At 52.3% G+C, this 7757-nt stretch overlaps 1 protein-coding gene across 2 annotated transcripts in view; it reads left to right on the top strand.

Annotated features, from left to right (window-relative positions):
- Nucleotides 1-7757, top strand: part of cacna2d2a (calcium channel, voltage-dependent, alpha 2/delta subunit 2a) — a 1119650-nt gene that overhangs the window by 358 nt on the left and 1111535 nt on the right. The window lies entirely within an intron of this gene.

Genomic DNA, 7757 nt, shown 5'->3' with positions numbered 1-7757 from the left:
TCAAGGGCACGGTGTTAGAGTCTGAGGAAATAATATAGGGACAGGGCGGGGTGAGGAATTACACGGGGACAGGGGCGGTGTGAGTTGTTACACGGGGACAGGGCGGGGTGGGAATTACACGGGGACAGGGCGGGGTGAGGAATTACACGGGGACAGGGCGGTGTGGGGAGTTACACGGGGACAGGGCGGTGTGGGGAATTACACGGGGACAGGGCGGTGTGGGGAGTTACACGGGGACAGGGCGGGGTGGGGAATTACACGGGGACAGGGCGGTGTGGGGAGTTACACGGGGACAGGGCGGTGTGGGGAATTACACGGGGACAGGGCGGTGTTGGGAGTTACACGGGGACAGGGCGGTGTGGGGAATTACACGGGGACAGGGCGGTGTGGGGAATTACACGGGACAGGGCGGTGTGAGTTGTTACACGGGGACAGGGCGGTGTGAGTTGTTACACGGGGACAGGGCGGGGTGGGGAATTACACGGGGACAGGGCGGGGTGAGGAATTACACGGGGACAGGGCGGGGTGAGGAGTTACACGGGGACAGGGCGGGGTGGGGAATTACACGGGGACAGGGCGGTGTGGGGAATTACACGAGGACAGGGCGGGGTGGGATTACACGAGGACAGGGCGGGGTGGGGAGTTACACGGGGACAGGGCGGGGTGGGGAGTTACACGGGGACAGGGCGGTGTGGGGAATTACACGGGGACAGGGCGGTTGTGAGTTGTTACACGGGGACAGGGCGGTGTGAGTTGTTACACGGGGACAGGGCGGGGTGGGGGAATTACACGGGGACAGGGCGGGGTGAGGAATTACACGGGGACAGGGCGGGGTGGGGAATTACACGGGGACAGGGCGGGGTGAGGAATTACACGAGGACAGGGCGGGGTGGGGAATTACACGAGGACAGGGCGGGGTGGGGAGTTACACGGGGACAGGGCGGGTGGGGAGTTACACGGGGACAGGGCGGTGTGGGAATTACACGGGGACAGGGCGGTGTGAGTTGTTACACGGGGACAGGGCGGTGTGAGTTGTTACACGGGGACAGGGCGGGGTGGGGAATTACACGGGGACAGGGCGGGGTGAGGAATTACACGGGGACAGGGCGGGGTGGGGAATTACACGGGGACAGGGCGGGGTGAGGAATTACACGGGGACAGGGCGGGGTGGGGAATTACACGGGGACAGGGCGGGGTGGGGAATTACACGGGGACAGGGCGGGGTGAGGAATTACACGAGGACAGGGCGGTGTGGGGAGTTACACGGGGACAGGGCGGTGTGAGGAGTTGGAGGGACGGGGCCCGGGTGAGGAGTTGGAGGGACGGGCCGGGTGAGGTGTTGGAGGGACGGGGCCGGGTGAGGTGTTGGAGGGACGGGCCGGGTGAGGTGTTGGAGGGACGGGGCCGGGTGAGGTGTTGGAGGGACGGGGCCGGTGAGGAGTTGGAGGGACGGGGCCCGGGTGAGGTGTTGGAGGGACGGGCCGGGTGAGGTGTTGGAGGGACGGGGCCGGGTGAGGTGTTGGAGGGACGGGGCCGGGTGAGGAGTTGGAGGGACGGGGCGGGTGAGGTGTTGGAGGACGGGGCGGGTGAGGTGTTGGAGGGACGGGCCGGGTGAGGAGTTACACTGTGATCGAGATAAAGAAAGGATAAAGTGATCGCTGGAAATAGTTGGTGAAATTGGTGCAGATAACACGTGTCCTTGCCAAGTTGTGAGGATGGGTCTGTTCCTCAAACATTAACCTGTCTTTTCATGTGCTGACGCATCTAGTGTCATTGCAGCATTTTCTGTGTTAACGCACTAGTTCTCATTCTACAGAAGCACTTAAAGATAGTTCTTAAAGAAAAGCAGATTGGGGAACTCGACTCAATGTTTAATGACCAGTGCTGGTTGAGACCCTTCTGCCTGTGCTCTATGTACGGTGGGTCTGGTCATTTTCTGCACCTGTATTTGTGTGTGGATTGTGCAGTGAGGTTCTCAGTAAGTAAATGTGATGGTAGTGAGATGTCCCGCTCCAGGCATCTGTCATTTTCAAGGAGCTTTTCACCACACAGCTCGGATGCCCCTCCCAGGCATATCTCTCTCCTCTCCGTGTGGACCTGAAGACATGGGGCTGTTTCTGACCCCCCCACAGCTCACTTCCGCCGGCCCAGTGTTGAAGGGTTCTCTGCCCCTGGTTTGTGTCCAGGGACACCGAGGGGCCACCTTACTGTTGCAGTGACAGCAATACCTGCATTTATATATAGCGCCCGTATCACCTCGGAGGCTCTCAAAGCTCCTCGCCCAATGAGTTAGTGCTGCAGCGCAGTGGGTAACTGAGGCAGGGTCTATTGTAACACCGCTGGCTCAAAGTCCCACTCTGCGACCCTGTAAGGTCATGTCACCAGGTATCTGTAAACGTGCTGTCTCATTTCCCATATTACACGGTTAATACCGCATCCCAGTCTCTCCGTTTGATACAATGTCACAAATCTCCAGAGATTGGGTTTCTTCGCACTAAAGGCAACTCGGTATTTGGAGACATCACTTGTGTGCGTGTGTGTCCCTGTGTGTGTGTCCGTGTGTCCCTGTGTGTGTCCGTGTGTCCCTCTGTGTGTGTGTGTGTCCCTGTGTGTTTGTCCGTGTGTCCCTGTGTGTGTCCGTGTGTCCCTCTCTGTGTGTGTGTGTCCCTGTGTGTGTGTCCGTGTGTCCCTGTGTGTGTCCGTGTGTCCCTCTCTGTGTGTGTGTGTCCCTGTGTGTGCGTGTCCCTGTGTGTGTCCGTGTGTCCCTCTGTGTGTCCGTGTGTCCCTCTCTGTGTGTGTGTGTCCCTGTGTGTGTCCGTGTGTCCCTGTGTGTGTCCGTGTGTCCCTCTCTGTGTGTGTGTGTGTCCCTGTGTGTGTCCGTGTGTCCCTCTGTGTGTCCGTGTGTCCCTCTCTGTGTGTGTGTGTCCCTGTGTGTGTCCGTGTGTCCCTCTCTGTGTGTGTGTGTCCCTGTGTGTGTCCGTGTGTCCCTCTCTGTGTGTGTGTGTCCCTGTGTGTGTCCGTGTGTCCCTCTGTGTGTCCGTGTGTCCCTCTCTGTGTGTGTGTGTCCCTGTGTGTGTCCGTGTGTCCCTGTGTGTGTCCGTGTGTCCCTCTCTGTGTGTGTGCGTCCCTGTGTGTGTGTGTGTGTTTGTGATTCTTGAAGCGGACAGGTTGTGTGTTGTGCAGTTTTGGTGTAAATCTGAAGCAGTACATTTTATTGTCAGCCTGAGCCTGCCTCAGCAGGGCACTGCCTCTGGATTATTACCTTTTCCTTCACATTATGCAAGTTTATACACAATATGATTTTTTTGAATGCTGCTGTTATATTTAGAATTGCATATGCTGGAAATATGTTGCACTTCAGTACGTAATTCTTTATATGTTCCTGTCCTAAGCTATTTGAACCTCCAAACGCCTGTGCAGATACATAGTCTTATGATGACAATATATACATTGGATGGCCCAATGGATTATGGGGGCAAAACTCCTTTTTTTAAAAAACCCCAAGAGAATGTTCGTTTTTCTCCATGGTTAATGCCCCCCACCCCCCCCCCCCCGACCAAATTATGGAAATGCGCAGCTTTAAAAGGTGCCCTTTCTGAGCGTTGGCCTTTCATAGGCAGGACTCGGAAAATGGATATCCAGCCAGTTTTTTGTTAGTAATCTAAGTAAATGGTTGAGAGAATTTCATAAACTGTCAGCATGAAGCTGAAGGTGGTGTGGCCCTCATCTGAATATCAAGGCTTGAGTTATCATCTGTGACCTTCCTGTGCATCTGATATTCCAGGAATTATTTTAATAGGGGAGGGAAGTGGGGTTCAACTGGCAAATCCTGAAATTTAATTCAATAAATCTGGTCATTTGTGGCTAGCACCAGAAATAAAAATGACCATGAAAACTGACAGACTGTCATAAAAGGCCCACTGGTTCACTAACGTTCTTCAGGAAAAGGGAACGTGCCATCCCTACCCAATTACCACCCCCCTCCCACCCCTGACTCCAGTCCAATATTATGTGATAGACTTCTAATCCCCTCTGAAGTGCCCTAGCAAACTGCTCAACTGTAAAAACGATCACTATCAAGAAGAAGGCCCACTACCACCTTCTCAGGGCAGCTAGGGATGGGCAATAAATACCAGCCTTGCCAGCAATGTCCACCTCCAGTGTTGCTGTTTTTCTTCCACTTCTGTAGTGGTAATGGATCAGTCTGCTGAATGCCAGGCATCTGGTGCAAAATCCTGTGGAACCTTACCAAGTGTGGAGTTCTTTGTTTCCCCTAATTTTGTGCCCGCTCCTTCATTTACTCACCTTGCTGCAGTGTTCATTCTTCACACTTGAGCTTGGATAGTGAATGTTAGGGCTATTCAATCATGAGACTCTGTCTGATATTAAGATATGGGTGAGTCAGAAATGCCTCCAAATGAAGATGGCTTTGGCATTCTATTTGATCCTGAACTGAACTTCAACCACCATGAGCACCTCTAGACTCAAGTTCTCCAATGTCCTCCTTACTGGCCTCTTGACCTGTACCTTCCACAAACTCCAAATTATCAAAACTCTGTTGCCTATGTCCTGTCCCACACTAAGACCCGCTCGACCAATACTCCTTTCCTCACTGATCACACTAGATTTGTGTCCCATAATATAATTTACAAATCCTTGCATTGGCCTCGCCCCACTCTACCTCTGCAACTTTCTCCAGCCTTGTGTTCCCTTATATCCTGACTCTGGCCCCTGTGTTTCTCCCCCCACACCACTCCAAACACTCTGATTGGTAGTAGACTCTCTAGCTTCTTGGCCCTAATCTCTGGAACTCCCTAAACCTGTCCACCTCACTACCTTCTTCCTTGCCTCTAAAAGCTTTCTTAAAGTCCATCTCTTCAACCAAGCTTTCTGTCATACATCTCCTAACTGTCCTACAAAAGCTGGACATCTTCTCAATTCTTACATCTTTCTATGTAACAAGCACTAAATGAATGTGAGTTATCATCAGCTAATTACCCCAGATTGTCTGGGCAGCCACTGGAGAGCATTTAGGGGGAGGAACCCTGTCTTTTTTTTTCTGCCTTCTAATTCAGTGGGGCCGAGGGCAATAGTAGGATCCCAACTGTTGCTCTGGTTGGGTTCAGCTAGCTAAGCACACCAGGGACTGAACCTGGGGCCTTCCTGATGTGTGTGGTTCAGATATATACGGCTTAACCAGCTGGGGAACCCATACCATGCTCTTTATGTAACTCCTAGTGCCCACTTTAAAAGCAGTGTGGTAGAGGTCAGTGACCCTGCCGTGCCCTCTCAGGGCTTGATACATGCTGTGGAGAGAACCGTGGAACTAGTAGAAATAGTTTCTTTAGATTGGGGCATCTTCACTGGTCTGAAAGAGCCATATAACATTTTCCAGCCAATATTCTCTATCTTTTTGGTTACTGTTCCTTTTCTGATGAGCATTGCCTTAGATCACTTGTGTAAAGTATCTTCCTTCCAAACTGGAGTTCCAAAGCTATAGCAATGTCCAGTGTGGGCCCCAGTAATGAAATGAAAGATGATTCCATTACTGTATTTCATCATGAGCTACAGCTTCAATTCCCCTCCCTTTCCATAATCTGATGCAACGAAGCCGGCGATTGTCCTATGTAATCTTTGCTGCGGTATGATCTGTTAATGAATTAGCTACACTCCGGTTATTCTAACCATTCCTCGACTACTATGTCCCAGTTACTATAATTACCATTCATGTACAAAAATGCACCTCCAATTTCACCATATTACTATACCTCGGTTATTTAACAATCTATGTATACACCCACACACTGCTTGTAATTCTCACCATCTCTCTACAGTACTGTGGTTTCCCAGTTTACATTACTGGGTTCCAGCTGGCAGCTACACTATCTCTGTTACTTTACCAGGCTCTGATTGCTATTTTCACTATACGTAACACATTCAGACTCCAGGTCCCAGCTGCACTGTTTTCTGTAGCGTTAGTAGACACACGACTGTTCCCTCAGGCCAATCATAGGCACCATTACAGCTCTAAATTGCTACATTTAGTATACCCTGTATCTTTGCCCTTGTCCTGGAGCTTTATCTGGTACATTTTTATTAAATTATTTAGAAATATAGAGCACTCAATTCCTAATGATCTCCACAGCACTCGTAAAACCACCTCCAAATGTGTGTTGCATTGTACCTCGGAACATAGGAAGATGGCAACAGGAGTAGGCCATTCAGCCCCTCAAGCCAGTTCCGCTACTCAGTTAGATCATGGCTGATTTGGACTTTATATCCCTTGATATACTTACCCAACAAAAATCTATCGATCCCTGTCTTAAAAATTTGACCCAGCAGCTACAGTCTTTTGGGGGAGAGAGTTCCAGATTTCCACTACCCTTTATGTGAAAACATGCTTTTTGATTTCACTCCTGAACAGCCTGGCTCTAATTTTAAGATTATGCCCCCTTGTTCTGGACTCCGCCACCAGAGAAAATAATTTCTCTCTATCTACCCTATCAAATCCCGTTTTCATTTTAAACACTTTGATTAGATCACTCATCAACCGTTTAAACTCAGGGTAATACAAGCCAAGTTTTTGCAACCTGGCCTCATAATTTAACTCTTTAAACCCTGGTGTAATTCTAGGGAATCTGCGCTGTACCCCCTCCAATATCTCCTTCCTGAGGTGTGGAGTCTAAAAACTGAACACAGTACTCCAGATAGGGTCTGACCAAGAGGATTTGCAAAGTCACCTTATGATATTACAGATAATGACCCTGCTTGTCTGGGATAAAAAGGAGAAGTCTAAGCAACTGTCTGACAAAGTGGGCTGCAGTATTATGTGTTTAGGTACTGTTGTGACCAATGTCCCAGTTTCTTATGAAGAGGACGGAATTGTGTATGTGGATGCGGGTAATAATCAGACCGAGACATCTTAAATTTTGTATTTATTTCCAGCTTTCTCCTCTTCTTCCCTGAAAACGCCAACCTCTGCCAGGGTACTGTTCCTTGGTGCCCAGTACCTTACCCAAGAGACTATTCATGTATGTTGGCAAACTATTCAACCGTGAGAGGTATCACTGCATAGCCCATCCTGTTCTCGGCTGTTGTGCACACAGTTTCCAGTAGGATAGTGATCAGATGTGAGAAGCCAGGCTGATTTTCTCCCCTCTAGCTGAGCCAGGTGTAGAGATAAACTGGCTCAGCACAGGCAACCGCTCCGAACATTATGTTGCACTCCAGAGATGGCCCTGCTCTGGCAATTCCCACCACCGCAGTCCCTGCAGCCGCCCCCGCCCAGGTGGTCCCCTCTCTCCCCCTCTTCCCCTTCCCCCACTTCCCCCTCTCCCCCACCAGGTTGGACCCCGCCCCCTCTCCCCCACCCCCAGGTTGGGCCCCGCCCCCTCTCCCCCCATCCCCAGGTTGGGCCCCGGCCCCGCCCCCTCTCCCCCCATCCCCAGGTTGGGCCCCGGCCCCGCCCCCTCTCCCCCTCCCCTCAAGTTGGGCCCTGCCCCCTCTCCCCCTCCCTTCAGGTTGGGCCCTGCCCCCTCTCCCCCCACCCCTCCCCCCAGGTTGGGCCCCGCCCCCTCTCCCCTCAGGTTGGGCCCCGCCCCCTCTCCCCCCCTCCCCCTCCCCCCCAGGTTGGGCCCCGCCCCCTCTCCCCCTCCCCCAGGTTGGGCCACGGCCCCGCCCCCTCTCCCCTAGGTTGGGCCCCGCCCCCTCTCCCCCCACTCCCCCCCCTCTCCCCTCCCCCCAGGTTGGGCCCCGCC

Source organism: Heptranchias perlo, chromosome 17 (assembly GCF_035084215.1).
Source record: "Heptranchias perlo isolate sHepPer1 chromosome 17, sHepPer1.hap1, whole genome shotgun sequence".
Taxonomy (NCBI): Eukaryota; Metazoa; Chordata; class Chondrichthyes; order Hexanchiformes; family Hexanchidae; genus Heptranchias; species Heptranchias perlo.
The sequence above is the reverse complement of the archived record's forward strand: the minus strand, read 5'-3'. Positions and strand labels throughout refer to the sequence as shown.